Here is a 17,043-nt window from a genome sequence, read left to right on the forward strand (position 1 = left end):
ACCTCTAATTAATGGGGGTACATAATTATGTGAACGATGTAAGCACTAGAGGAAAAAATATATATAATATATTGATATATATTTTATTATTTGGAAATGATAAATTAAATAATTAATTTAATCATTATTAGAAAGTGTTTTCTTAGTCCCCAAGTTTGACTAGAATATTTTTGGAACGCAATCTAGAATATTTTGGAACACAATCTGAAATATTTTAGTAGGCAATCTAATATATTTTAGTAGTCAATAATATATTTATGTACTGAAAAATATATTATTGTCCTCAATATAACATATTTTGGTACTCAATTGAGATATTTTTGTATTAGTGCTAATATGTGAATTACTTAATCACAAAGTAATATATTACTTGTTCCCAAAGTTTCTCATATTACTTGTTCCCAAAGTTTCTCACTTATTTGTTGTGATTTTCCCTATAAATAGAGAACTCACATAGTGCATTCCACACACCAAAGAGTTTCATTGAGTTGTCGGGAACTCTTTCTCTCTTCTCCCTCCAGCTTGTGTTAACGAGCTATTCTTCTTCTCATCTCATTTTTCTGTCCCTTCGGAATTAAGAGTGTTCTTAAGACCATAGTCCCTTTTTCAGTTTAATGTCCCTTCGGAATTAAGAATGGTCTTAAAAACATAGTCCCTTCGGTAATATAAGTCCCTTCGGAATAAAGAGTACTTTTAAGATCATAGTCCCTATTTGGAATAATAATTTCCCGTCGGAATCAAGAATGACCTTAACGGTATATAAATATTATAACAATATTTTTCTATTTGAGGAGAAATGGTGGTAACACCATATTTGAGTGGTCATAGTACCATATTGATAGTTTGGAGAACTTAAAGGTTAGAATGGTGGAAACACCATATTTGATTGGTCTTAGCACCATAATAGAATAGTAATAATATCATATTAAAGTGGTTTCAGTATTAAAGTGTGGTCTTAGTACCATATTTGAAGGTGTAATTCTCGAACGGTTTTCTACGGTGCAGTAGTTAACCGCACAGTTGTAGCTGGGCTTGTCTTATCCTGGAGGCGGCGTGGTTGATAATCCCTTGCACAATTTTGGGTAGTGCCACGAAACGTCTTAAAGAGGGCGACATGGTCGTGACTCAACCTAGTAACAACTTCGGTAGATAATAGAATTTAGAAATCCAAATACAACAGTTTGGAAATCCAAAAACAACAATTTTAAGACGTTTCGACTGCTATATCTACCGAAGAAATTACTTATTGAGGTTTCGTTGTCCCTAAATATAAGATGGATAAATCAAGTTGTGGAAATACATCTTTTGACTGAAACGATAAAGTGTTTGTTGTTATAACAACAACACTAAGAAATTCACTTATGCAACTTTGATTTGGTTTGAAATTTATTTTCAAAATCAAAACTACACCGTGAATAAATAACTTTAATTATTAAGAGAATAGAACCCTCATGTGTTGTTGCAGCGTCCTTAATTTTCTACGTGACCCTTGACAATTGACAAAGATAAATAGCAAAGAACCGATCGAGTAGGATAATTGTCAAGAATTGGAAAATTTTGTAAAGTGCAATGACATATGAAAAGGATGCTAAGGTTATAACTGAAAGTTGAGTGTACCATGCACATTGTGCCTGCGCTACCAAAAAATTGCTTCAGCACATGAATTAACTATTTTTTGGTAAATTAAAGCAAGAAACAAATATTTACGTTATTGATATAACTATCAATAATTATAAGCTGGAGCCCCAATTTATGGCAGATGGATATAAAATTGAACACTCAATTATTTTAGAATTTTGATCCTATAAGAAAAGGTCTAGTGACTTGTACTCGTATTCTTATTGGAAAAGACTAATTTATCGATGGTATGTTAAAAATTAAATTCTCCTTCTATTTTGTTAGTTGTGTGATTTTAATATTTGACATGTGAACAAGCGTTTAATTTTAAACTTGAATAACTTGGACTTAATTCCAACGTTATATGATTAGACAATTTTATTTATTGCAGTCAAGATCTATGAACCAAAAGTTCATATAAATCAGAATTTAGAGAATATGAATCTCTAAACATAATAAATTATGATATGTGTGAATTTGATGACACATAAACTAGAAATGATGAAATGATATTTTATCATATTTATTGATGACTGTAAAATTCGAAAAATAAAATTAATAGCTTGATATGTTCAATTTCTATAATGAAAATTGAAATTTATGTTGGATAGAGTACCCAAGTCTAAGAACAAAAATTCTAATTAAGAAATTTTTGAAGAAAAGACAATTCAACTTGTCTTATTATTTTTGAACTTGGGATTGTTTGGACTATATTTTGACTCTGGATCCCAAGAGAGTTGAACTCACTAGTAGAGCCTATGAATGTGTATTCTCATTGGGTATGCTATAATAGGGAAGCTTATAGGTTTTATGACCTAAATGTTAAAGTGATCATAGAATTAAAAGATGCTGATTTCTATGAAGTACCCCTGTAAATTAAAGAATAGTGGGGGCACTAGTGGGGGTAAACTAAATTCCCCTTGTATATTAAGAACTAGTGGGGGCACTATATCTGATCACATTCCAGTAATCAGAAATAGTTATGAAAACATCAAACGAGATGTTATAGAACCTCAAAGAGGTAAGAAAGCAAGAATTGCTAGCAAGAATTGCTAAAGAGTATGAACTTGGTTTATACATTGAAAGAAAATTCATTAAGCCTTAAAGAAGCTATATCCTCATTGGATGCTGAATTATGGCAAGAAACAATAAACAATGAAATGGATTTTCTAGAGTCTAACAAAACATGTCACTTGATTGACTTGTCTCATAGTTGCAAAACTAATCGGTTGTATTTGGATTTTGGAAAAGGAAACTAAAACCTGATGGGACGGTTGATAAATACAAAGCTCTCCTTATAGTCAAAGGTTTTAGACAGAGAGAAAAATATAGACTTCTTCGACACTCATTCACCAGTCACAAGAATTATATCCATAAGAGTATTCCCTTTAGCCGCTGTTCATAACTCGATAGTACTCCAAATGGATGTGAAAGTTGCCTTTTTTATGGTGAACTAGAAGAAGAAATCTATATTAAACAACCTAAAGGTTTTGTGATTCATGGACAAGAAAACAAAGTCTGTAAGTTAGATAATTCTTTGTGAGGTCTAAAATAAACTCCTGAGGAATGACATGAAAAATTTGACATTCTAATGCTATCGAATGAGTATAAAGTGAATGAAAGTGACAAATAATATTTCCACGATCATATGTCTCTATGAAGACGACTTGCTCATATTTGATTTAAAGATTCATGTTATGAAATCATTGTTTATCAATAACATTGATAAGAAAGACCTAGAAAAAGTTGAAGTAATTCTTGGTTTCAAGATTACTAGATCAGAAAGAAAAAAAAAACTTTTTTGATAAATCTCACAAAGTTGAGAAGATCTTAAGGAAATGTAATTATTTCACCGTAAACTTGCAATCATATATTATGATCCAAGTGTAAGAACACTTGAGATGGAGTTAGAAAAACAGAATATACGAGCTTCATTTGCAGCACTTAGGTATGCCACTGAATGTATTAGATCAGACATTGCCGATGTCGTGAAACTCTTGTGCAAGTTTACTAGTAGACGGATGAGAAGCATTGCCATGCTATAGAAAGAGTCATGAGGTGCCTTAAGAAGACTATGACTCTAGGATTACTTCATTAGGAGTAACCTATTGTACTTAAATGGTACAAGATATAAACTAAAACATCTTTCAGATGAGTATTTAGAGACTAGTGACTGCACATTGAGCATCATCACTAGAGGAGTTGTTTGTTAAAACAAATGATCTTGACTCAGTCCACTATGGAATTAATCTGAGATGAAAACATTAGAGAAAACTAGTGGAGAAGCAAGTTGATAAGATGCTTGCTAGTTGAGATCCCTTAGTGGATAAAACCGTTGCCAAAAGTGTTAATTCATTGTGATAGTCTGCAGCTATTACAAAAATTGAGAATCGTTAGTATAATGGAAATAGACGATAATTAAGGCATGAACACATAAAGGTTTAGAGAGCTAGCTACTCTCAAAAGGAACGGTTAAAGTAAATCATGTACGTACTGATAAAGAATTAGTCAATCCTTTGACGAAAGGAATTACTAAAAAGAAAGTCCTAAACACATCCAATAGGATGGGACTAATTCCCAAAGGTCATAAGTGATGGTAACCCGACCTACATGACTGGAGATCCCAAGAAATAGGTTCAATGGGTAATAACAAGTCACAAGTGATAAAACATGCTATGTTAAAAGTAAGAAAGCATGATTCCTGCAGCGATAGAAGGATGAGATAATAGAGACTCTTAATGAGATCTATACTCTATTTGGGGTGGAGTACATAGCTACATGAGTACTCTTGATAGACTCATCTATACGAATGTGGAACTAAGAGCCGGTTCCTATGGGATTCGGGGCAGAATACCTAGAGCGTTCGTTAAAACTGGGATACACGTGCAAGGCCATAAACGCACGGGCTTTTAGAATACACCTTATGAAAAGGTTTGTGTGTGGATTCTATGTCTGAGATAGAGTTCAATGTTGTAAGCAACTCTTGTTAAATCAGAATATTATCCGCTATGCAAAGGTTCAAGTTGTAGGGGACACCTTTGTTTACTAGCAAATCTTATGGAGACGTCTTTGAAGTTATTTATGAAACCATTTTTTAAATTCAAGTAGGGGATTGTTGGAACATGTGTGGAAATTGAGTTAAAACACTAAACATAAATTCCCATGTTGGGTAGAACTAGTGTTGTGTGAATTGAAAAAAGTGGAAGTCCCACATCGGATGGAACACGCACATTAGTAGTGTTTATATAGTGGGGGTGTACCTCTAATTAATGGGGGTACATAATATTATGTGAACGAAGTAAGCACTAGAGGATATATATATATATATATATATATATATATATATATATATTTTATTATTTGGAAATGATAAATTAAATAATTAATTTAATCATTATTAGAAAGTGTTTTCTTAGTCCCCAAGTTTGACTAGAATATTTTTGGAATGCAATCTAGAATATTTTGGAACACAATCTGAAATATTTTAGTAGGCAATCTAATATATTTTAGAACATAATTATAGAAATAAAATGGAAAACATTTTAATAAGATTAATCGAAAACATTTTTTAGGAAAGATTATTCAATAAAATGGAAAAATCATAATTATAGAAATAATAATAAGAAAGTTTTGAAGAAGAATCGAATGTTACCCAAAATTAAATTTGAGCAATAACCGATGATTTTTTAAATTCCAATTTTACTAAATTTCTACGAAGTCTGTATTTCAAATTTTTTTTAAGGTATGTCGTGTCCTTTTAATAGCATAATGCATGTAAATGTCTTTTAATAAAAAAAATTCAATGCATTTATGTCTAATTTTATAAATAAAAATGTACATGGGATAACTCTTTAACGATCACTGCACTAACGATTTTTGAGGTATAATATTTAACGAAGTTAATAAAATAAAAAAGCAAAAATCACAATGAAATTATTTTTAATAAAAAAAATATGTCGACGAATGTTAATTTTGTGAAAGGTATGAAATATGATTTCATCTATCTCCAATGATACTAGCAGTGTTCAAAATTCGGAACCTCTAAATCTAAAGTTTGTCTTTTTACTACTAGACTAAACCTTGAGAGTTGGAAAATAACAATTAACTAGACTAAATCCTGAGAGTTTATCATTATGTCGGGATTTTCCGGTAGAGCCTACATTGGATTGGGTAATCATGTTAGGCCAATAACAATCACGCAAGTTAATTTGACACTACATTTTCACGCAGAACCTTAAAGCCCTAGACATATGGGTCATCTAATTTATATGTTGATCAAATTCTACTCTTTCTTTCAATATGTAGAACGTTAACTCACACTTCATACATTAACGTATTTTTATCAAGTGTGTGATTTTATGCATTCATAATTATGTGACATAGTCATAAAAAGTAAAATAGAGACACAAACATGTTCAAAAATGTGGGTTAGTGGTGATTTCATGGATGTAGTTTTATGTTCCTTTCATTCATGAGAAGGGATAAATGAAATTAGAAGCAAAATGAATACGAAAAAGGACATTGAATATGAGAGAAATGATAAGAGAAAAAGATATGTAATGTGTTTTCTGTCATGAGTTGGAACCTCTAAATCCAAAGTTTGTCTTTTTACCACTAGATTAAATCCTTAGAGTCGGAAAATCACGATGAAATAGAAAATGCATTTTTAATTCAAATTAATCTTGATAAATAACATATTCATTATACATGAACCATCTCTCATCTTGGTTTTTTTACTAAAAAAATTTATTGGTTTAATTGTTCTTGATTATTGGAATTACACGATTAAACACATTTTTCAAAAGTTGTTGGAAATTTTATGAGTTTCTTGAAAGGGTTGAGAATTTCTCGATAATTAATTTACCAAAATATTAGACTCAATTAAAAACACACCACATCTTTTAAAAACGTATAATAAACATGTATGTTGTCAACTTAGCATAACATATAAGTGCTTTTGCAAGGTTAAATCCTACATAAGACCAAAAATATATTTTTTTTTGAAATAATACAAGTTGAATGAAATAAATGGTATGAAAGAGAACAACATGGAAAAACTTAAATTTAATATTTTCCAAAAGAAGAATTACACTAAACCAAAAAAGCATCACATCATTTTAAATTTTTTAATAAGCATGTATTTTATCAACTTAGCATAATACATCTGCATTTGTCTAATGTAAAATCCCATCAAATGTCAAAAGTAAATGAATTTGAAAAAAAAAATTAAGGTTGAAAAAAAATATAGCATTAAAGCGAATGACATCTAATAACTAAAATTTAAGATAAAAAAAATCAAACAAATGACATTTAAAAACTAACATATCAATTTATTTAGGCCTTCCAATAGAGCCTACATTAGGTTGGATAATTGTGTTATGCCAATAGCAACCAAACAAGTTAGATTGACACTACGTCTTCACAAAAAACCTTAAGGCACTAGGTAAATGGGTCATCTCATTTCTATCTTGAACAAAATCTACTCTTTCATCCAATATGTAGAATGTTAACTCACACTTGAAAATGTTACCATATTTTAACCAACTGTGTGATTACATGTGTTCTTAATTATGTGACACAGCCATGGAAAGTAAAATAGAGACACAACATGTTAAAAAGTTTGGGTTGATGATGATTTCGTGGATGTATGTTTATGTTCCTTTCTTTCACGAGAAGAGATAAAGAAAATTAGAAAAAATAAAATGAATACAAAAAAGGACATTGGATATGAGAGAAATGATAAGAGAAAAAAATATGTAGTGTGTTTTGTCCATAAGAGAATAGTGAATAATACGAGTTGTCGTTAATTTTATAGATTTGTTGAAGGAATTGAGGAATCTTGAGTAGTTATTTTACCAACAAATTAGACTTAATTGAAAAAAACTCAATATCATTTTAAAATGTTTAATAAGCATGTATTTTGTAAACTCAACATAACGCATCTGCATTTTTTCATTGTTACGTCCCACCAAATACCAAAATTAAAGGAATTTAAAATAATAGAGGTTGAATAAAAATATAGCATGAAAATGAATTTTTAACATAAGAGAAATGATAAGGGAAAAAAAATAAGGAGTGTGTGCTTTGTCTGTGAGAGTATACATAATATATTGAGTTATTGGGGGACTACCGGGGATCCAAAAATTAACAAAAAAATTCATCATAATTTTGGAACTACCGGAGAATCCTACACTGGGTATGATTCCCATAGTAGGCTAGAAACCACACGAGTGAGATTGATACCACATCCTTACAAAAAATCTTATAGCATCAAGTATATGAGTCTCTTTACTGATACCTTCTTCAAAATCTACTATTCCATCCAATATAGAACTTTAAGGAATTAGCTAGGTATATGGGTATAACATTTAAATGTTCTTTAAAATTTACTCTTGCGTTCATGCAAAACTTTAATTCACATTTGACTCATTAACATCTCTTCCTCAAGTATGAGACTCTTTGTATCTGTGATCTACCACCTTGAATCACTCCTGCTTTCCCTACAAAGTTGAATCGAATAGAGATGAACAACACAAATAAGAACGATACCACATTTTCACCCAATATTTTAAGGCACTAAGTATGAATTTTTTCACTTATATGTTGTTCAACCTTCAATCTTCTACTCAATGTTAGACTATAACTTACATTTGATACATCACAACATTATCTCCCTCAAATATGAAGAAATTCTAGCCCGTGTTTGGCACGGGTATCCATACTAGTTTTAATAATAAGCGAACTAAAGTAGTAGACAACAAAAGAAAAGAGTGAAAATTAGAACCAAGTTACTTCAAGTACAGGAAATAAAGAACTTGTAAACAAGTTGTTTCTAAAAAAAACGTGAAACAAATTTCATAAGTAAATAAAAGAAAAGACATGAACATGGTATTTTTATTTTTAATCAAATAATGATAAATTAGTTAAGTTAATTAAAAGGAGGTCTTGTGATAATATTGGCTTAGATCAGAAGAGAGAAAAGAATCAATAGTTCCTAAGTACTCTTGTAGCATCAAAGCCACAATTAAGGTTTCACTTCCTAAAAATTAAACATGAAATTAAAATCCTTTTAATTTTGCTTTTTCTTTAAAGGTCATGGAACGTAACCAAAAACTAAACAAGGAAACAAAGGAAAGAAATTCGAGGAGGGTCCTTACAAATCCTCAAGGTTGCAGCCGAGGGAGGAGAATAAGTAAATCCACCACACTTTCCTATATCTCTCTTTCTTTAACACTTTTCCAGTCCAAGTTCTCTTAGCTTCTCTCTAATTATTTATTTATTTATTTATTTTCCTTCAAGCCTTTAAACAACAAGTTAAAAGTGAAAGTTCTTGGTTCCTAAAGGAGAAAGAAGTTCTAGGTCAAAAAGAAAGAGGATGTGAAGCCTTGCAAAGTGATTTGATTCATATCTTTATTAGAAGTTTATGTTTGAGTTTATGATTCTCTATACAATTTTTGAGTGATGGATGTTAAAATCAAAGAAAGAGTATAGAGGTTGCATGAGTAAAGGTTTCATGAAAATTAATTTGAAGGAGTTCTAGGTATTGAAGAGAGAAGAAAGAAAGAAGATGAGAGAACTACTAGAGAGAAGAGAGAGTGACGAGAGAAGAAAGAAAGAAGAATGAAGAAATAAGAGAGATGTGTGGTTTATGGTTTTGTAGAGAGAGAAGTAGGAAGAGGGAAGAGAGAAGAGAGAAGAGAGAAGAGAGAAGAGGGAAAAACGAAGAAGAGACAGGAAGAAGAGGAAGTGAGATGAGGTAGAATTTCTCTTGGCTTGGGTTGTTGCTCATATAAATATATATAAGTAAATAATTGGGAGTATGTACTTGTGTGTGGTTGTGCCGTGTGAGAAGGAATAAGGGGAAGATATTTTCTTGGTTGCTAAGTCACTTAAATAGATCGCATAATAAAATTCTAACCCTTGGATCATAGTAGAAGCATGTGCATTACTTCTTGGACCTTCTCTCAATCTTGGTCACCAAGATTTCTAATTAAATAAAATGTGATTAAATGTAGGCCATTGGATTGAAATAGCAAATACATGTGTTCTAAATCTTAGCCATTAAATTCTTACTTGGTCACCAAGTTAATTTTTGTTACGAAAAGACGCGGTTGACAATGATACGCAATAATGGTAAAAATGTCGAAATCATTTTTGCCGATAAGTTAACTTTATATCATGGTAATTTGTACGATGTGTTTTGATGAGAAAATTTTCGTCGGGGAAATTATTTTTACTGCATAAATATATCGTAAATAATTTCATACTAAACAAAGTTCGTTTATAAAATTCCACGCGCCCAAATTGTCGTCTATTGAAGAGCATGAAAATGGTGTTTTCAGAAAAATTTCTAAAATTTGACCACGGGTCATTAACGTGACAAAAACACTAAAATATTCGAGTAGCGATAAAAATTCACTGTCAAAGGTATTATTTATTTTTATTTTTTCCTAAACTAAAGTAGATAAAATAACATTATATTATATTATCAATATTTTTTTTTCTTTCAAAATTACAGGTCTTACACCCTTCACATGGATCACAATGAAGTCCCCGTCCGCGAAGTCGTTCACCCCTCGAAGATGTGTTGTTTTTGGATTTCCAAACTGTTGTATTTGGATTTCCAAATTCTATTATCTACCGAAGTTGTTACTAGGTTGAGTCACGACCATGTCGCTCTCTTTAAGACGTTTCGTGGCACTACCCAAAATTGTGCAAAATCACGTTTATTAATTAAATTTTTTTTTGAAGAATAGATAAGTGGTTTTATTTGTAAAAAAAAAAAGGTATTATTGATAGAATAATTACAAATATAATTATTTGAAAGAGAGATGAATAATATCTGAAATATTATAATTTGTGAACAACAAAAAAATATCTTAAATATTATAATTAATTACTAATAATTACAAATATAATTATTCTATCATTTGTAACGTTTTTGTTGTTGCAATTTTTTTATTGAATTATCATTTTAGGTCCATTAACTACCGATTGCAGATATTATTCATCTCTCATATTTCTTCATTTATGACAACAAAATCACATGAATGAAATCATAAAAAATAATTGTGTTTAATTCCTAAAAAGGATTAAAGAATTAAATTTAATTAAGGAAAATTTAGGTTTAAAGAATAAAAAAAATTAATGGTTTTTTTAAAAAGTAAAATAAAAAAAAAGGGGGTTTGAGGATTCCTCGGCAGTTAACTGCCGAAGTTTTCAGATTTCCTCGGTAGTTTACTGTCGAAGTTTTCCTCGGTAGTTAACTACAGTCGGTTTCATAATTCGGCAGTTAACTACCGAGGGGGCATTTTCGTCTTTTACTAGTGTTTCTCAGCCTAACAAGATGTAACACCCATATTTGAAAATATCTAGAATGTTCAAAAGAGTGCCAAAAGTGATATTGGATACATTAATTATACAATATTGGAACGACGATAAGTCTTGAGTCTAAATACACCAACATTCCAAAGTTCTTATGTTACATTATTACACCAAACTTTTGTCATAACGAAGTACAAATACAAAAGATATGACAACAAGACTCATAATGTAACATATGCATCCTTAATCCACACCATGAAAGCTCCAAGAAGACACGATCACTCCAAGACCTTTTCTTTACCTTTACCTCGTGAAACTTATGAACCTGAACAAATAAGGAATTAGATGAGACATAATGCCTCAGTGAGTTCTTCCTAGCCCTAGGCTAGTGATAACCTTGGGGAAAAGCCTATGGTTACCACTTGTCTAAAATACAACATGTCGGTTGATTATACGTGTGTGGACATTCTTGTCTAGATGGAAGTGCACACTAGAATCCGTCTTAGATTCTTCATAACATGTTATAGGCTTTACTATATCATATGTGTCATGGCAGTCAAGGGATCCTAGAACCGCTTCGCTAGGATACGTTAAACGCACCGAAGCCTACACTATAATTCATGACACGACCCTATATCGGACGAATAGGTAAACCTAAGTTCGTCTTCGGTAAAACATTCATTTCATGTTCTATTCCAATACTTGCTCATGTTTAACATAATCATAATCATGCATGGTCATATTCGTTAAGTCATCATGTTAGCGTGAGTCAAACAAACATTATCTTGGTTCGTTTTACGGAAAGCTCCGGGTGGAGTAACCCCGAGAACTATCCCATACATGACCGATGTACGTACATCGGACTCCCTCAGTGTCGTGCGGGTCCCTTACGGCTTGAACCGTTCCCCTTAGATCGAGAACCTCTTGCAACCCCCTAACGTGGATGACAAGAGACACGAGCACCTACATCTTATATTAATCATGTTCATATACATACATATTCATGCTTGTTCATAGGCATAGAAATATATATATCGCATCATGTCTTATGTAAATATTATTCATATTAAGAATCACTATGCTCTTGCAAAGCTACTATCTATTCTCTCGACCTCTAGGTCAAGTCTCTATGTTTGCCATGTATACATACTTCTACCCATTCTATCCAATAATGCCATTCCTAAAGTTCTGAGTTCTTTACATGGTTGAACATAACATCTACCTTCCCATTATCATTCAAACAAGAAAGTCTAGGGTTACTTGATACTTGTTCAACCATAAGAGAGGTCTCTTTGATTGTTAAAGAAATTTGAGAATGAAAACAAATGGATTGATGATGCTCCTTTAAGAACAAATCGAAGTGGCAAAAGTAAAGGATAAAATGTTATTTTAAAATTGCAGAAAAGTACACACTTCCCGCAAGCTACGCTAATAGCAAAGAAAAATTCCAGCCATACCAGAATCACGCTATTAGCGTATGCCTCTGGAAGTTGCTGCAGATTTTCGCTATTAGCTTAAACCAAGCTATTAGCGTGTTTCTTGAATGGTTTCTGCAGATTTTCGAAACTTCATGTTAAGCTCTCATGCTTGAACCTGTTTCAACCCTAGACAACCAGTGAACATAACAGACAAGGAAAAATGCATGGCATAACCTAATAACACCTTAATCACACTTACTCTCTTGATTGAATCACACAAATAAACTTTCAATATCATCTTAAACTTAAATCAAGTATGAGCTAACATAAATATACACCCATCGGATGGAAATCTATCTAAGAACTCACTTGGAGTGTTGAAGTTGGTTACAAGTCTTCCTACTTCAAAACCCTAGATCCACTACTCTTGATTGAGAAAGTAAATAGGATGAAGATGCTTGCTCCTATACACCCAAAGTTCACTTGATCACTTGCTCATGAAATCTTGAACAACTTTGAGCAAAGATTGATGGAATGGATCGGCTCACAAGAGAGGGAAGAGAGCAAGAAAAATATTTGCAAATCTAGAGAGAGAAACTTGAATGAAAAATGAAGATTTTGAGCCTAAATCCTTTATATAGTCCTTAAACTCAAATGACTAATATACCCTTATTCCTTACGCATGCGCATTCGTATAGTTTTCAGATATTACGTTAGTTCTTAATACGTGGGATGTTACATTCTACCCCCCTTAAAAAAAATTCATCCTCGAAATTTAGAGAATACCTAAAAACAAATGCGGATACTGGTTCAGCATCTCTGATTCAAGTTCCCAAGTATCTTCTCCGTCTGGCGACCCCTTCCAAACCACTTTCACTATAGGAACCTCTTTATTCCTGAGAGACTTGACGTCTCGGTCAGCTATTCTTTCTGGTTCCGGCTGAAACGTCAAATCTGACCTTAACTCAATAGAGTCTAGTTCAATTGGTTGGAAAGGATCCGAAATGTACTTCTTCAATTGAGACACATGAAACACATCATGCAAGCCCGACATAGCTGGAGGTAAAGCTAACTGGTAAGCTACTGGTCCGATACATTTAAGTATCATAAACGATCCTACATATCTAGGACACAACTTCTTGGTTCTAAAAACACCTCTTAAACCCAGTTTAGGCGTAACTTCCAGGAACACATGATCACCTTCATCAAACTCTAAATGTCTTCTCCTATTGTCCGCATAACTTTTCTGACGACTCTGAGCTATTCTCATCTTCTCTTGTATTGACTTAATCTTCAAAGTTGTTTCTTGAATAATCTCTAGTCCAATGATATTCTTATCTCCAACCTCGGCCTAACACAAAGGGGTTCTACATTTCCTACCATACAATGCTTCATACGGTGCCATCCCAATACTTGAGTGATAGCTATTGTTGTAGGAAAATTCTATCAAAGGTAAGTGATGGTTCCAACTTCCGCCATCTTCCAAAACATAAGCACGTAACATGTCTTCTAAAGTCTGGATAGTCCTCTCTGACTGTCCATCCATCTGCGGATGATGCGACGTACTCAACTTCAAACGAGTTCCTAAGGCCCTTTGAAAAGCCTTCCAAAAGTGTGAAGTGAAGATAGGATCCCTGTCTGACACAATGCTCACCGGAACTCCGTGTAACTTGACAATTTCGGAAATAAACAATTCGGCATACTGCGATGCTTTGTAGGTAGATTTAACTGGTAAGAAATGAGCTGACTTAGTTAATCTATCTACAATCACCCATATTGAGTCATGACCTTTCTGAGTACGAGGTAATCCTCCTGCAAAGTCCATAGTAATGTGTTCCCATTTCCACTGAGGAATCTCTAATGACTGTAGCATACCAGCTGGTCTCTGATGTTCTATTTTGACTTGCTGACACACAATACACCTCGCTACAAATTCAGCAATGTTCGTTTTCATGCCAGGCCACCAGTACTCCTTCTTCAAATCTTGATACATCTTGGTAGCACCAGGGTGAATTGAAAAACTACTCTTGTGTGCTTCATCCAAAATCAATTTTCTAAGCTCTTGATCATTTGGAACACATAACCTTCCTTCAAACAACATTGCTCCATCCGAATCCATAGAGAATTCTGGGTGAACACTCCTTTTCTGAAGTTCTGAGTCAACAATCTGAGCCTGTATAATACTTGACCGTAAATCACATGAAACCTCCAATCTGTGCAACCAAATACCATCATCATCCTCTGTAACTTCAAGGTTAAGGTCTCGAACCTTCTCATACATGTTACAAGTGTGCATCAACACTTCAGCTTGAGCTAAGGCTTTACGACTCAAAGCATCCGCCACAACATTGGCCTTTCCTGGATGATATTTCAAATCAAAGTCGAAGTCTTTCAGGTACTCCATCCAACGTCGTTGCCTCATATTCAAATCCCTTTGATCAAACAAATACTTTAGGCTCTTGTGATCACTAAACAATTCAAAATGTGCTCCATACAAATGATGCCTCCATATCTTCAAAACGAAAATTATGGCTGCCAACTCTAAGTCATGAGTAGGATAGTTTTCATTATGCGTTTTGAGTTGCCTAGATGCAAAAGCTATCACATTATTTTCTTGCATAAGTACACCACCAAGTCCCTTAGACGATGCATCACATAACACAACATATTTCTTTTCCGGGTCAGGTATGGTTAAAATTGGGGCTTGAGTTAACTTCTTCTTCAGAGTCCTAAAACTCTTTTCACATTCTTCATCCCACACAAAAGGCACATCTTTCCTCATGAGTCGGGTTAAGGGTAGGGCAATCTGAGAAAACTTCATGATGAACCGTCGGTAGTACCCGACTAATCCCAAAAAGCTACTAACTTCCGAAACATTCTTCGGTTTTGTCCAATTTTGAACAGCTTCTACTTTTGACTGATCAACTGCCACACCTCCTTGAGAAATCACATGACCAAGGAATTTGACCTCTGACAACCAAAACTCACACTTGCTAAACTTTGCATATAACTGTTTTTCCTGAAGAATATCCAACACTATCCTCAGATGTTGTGCATGATCTTGCGGATTCTTAGAATAAACCAATATGTCATCGATGAAAATAATGACAAATTGATCTAAATAGGGCTGAAAAATCCGATTCATGTAATCCATAAAAACTGTTGGAGCATTGGATACACCAAAAGGCATTACCAAAAATTCATAGTGTCCGTAACGCGTTCTGAAAGCCGTCTTGGACACGTCTGAGGATTTGATACGAATCTGATGATATCCTGACCTGAGATCAATTTTGGAGAACATAGATGCCCCCTTAAGTTGATCTAGTAAATCATCTATCCTTGGCAAAGGATACTTATTCTTGATGGTCACCTTGTTCAGCTGATGATAATCAATACATAGTCGCATGCTGCCATCTTTCTTTTTAACTAACAAAACTGGTGCACCCCATGGAGACACACTAGGCCTGATGAAATGCTTCTGAATAAGTTCCTCCAATTGAGTCTTCAATTCTTTAAGTTCTAAGGGAGACATTCTGTAAGGTGCTATTGACACTGGTTCAGTTCCCGGAATCAAATCAATCGAAAACTCAATTTCTCTCTCCGGTGGCAAACTTGTAATATCAGCTGGAAAAACATCCAGGTACTCACTTAGAATAGGAATATCATTTGGACTCAAATCTGACTCTGAAGTCACAGTGAGCATAACATAAAAACCCTTATCCTGAGCACAAATAAACTGAGCCATCTGATACGTGTGCTTAATCAATTCTGACAAGGCTACTCCTTCCACCGTATTACTAGTTGGCATGTAAATACTCTTTTCTGCACACCCTATATACACATGATTGGCTGACAACCAGTCCATACCTAATATGACATCAAGTTGCTTCATCGGAAGACATACTAAATCTATATAGTACGTCTTGCTAGATACAGTGATGGGACAATTTTCACAAACGTAATTCGCTACAATACTCCCGTCAGTGGCCGTGGTTACCTTCATAGGGGGATTTAATAACGAAACAGACAACTGAAGAGCTTCAACACATTGAAATGAAATAAAAGAACATGATGCACCGCAATCAAATAAAACATTAACAGGATTCTGACCAAGAAAACACATACCACCAATCAAGTCTTCATTTGCCTGTGCCTTCTTACCATCAAGAGAATACACTCTACCTTTACTCATTGTAGTACTGACACCCTTGCCCTTATTTTCTCTGGTTGGACAATCCGCCACATAGTGCCCTGACTGACCGCAAGCAAAACAATTACCAGAACCTACTCTGCATTCTCCCTGATGAGCCTTACCACACTTCCTGCAAGTTGGATAAGTTCTAGGTGGTCCTGTGTACTTTCCTCTAGTCGGAGATCCCTTAGGCTTCAGCTTATCATGATACCTGTCGGCAAAGTTACCTCGCTCCTTCCTCCTGGCCTAGAACCTTCCCTAGCTGCCTTATCAAAACCTCTTTCGGCTTCTAAACTATTATGCACCATCTCGTCAAAATTTGTCAACCTCTGTTGGCTGACCACGGCGTAGATATCTCCCCTCAAAGCATGCCTACACTGATTAACTTTCCACATCTCATTGGCCGCATACTCATTATGAGTGGAGTAATGAGATAGTTCCTTGAACTTCTTGGTGAACTCCGTCACCGACATCTGACCTTGCCTCAAGTGG

The sequence above is a fragment of the Medicago sativa genome, chromosome 4, assembly GCF_051527215.1.
Source record: "Medicago sativa cultivar Bolivia chromosome 4, Bolivia_mono, whole genome shotgun sequence".
NCBI lineage: Eukaryota > Viridiplantae > Streptophyta > Magnoliopsida > Fabales > Fabaceae > Medicago > Medicago sativa.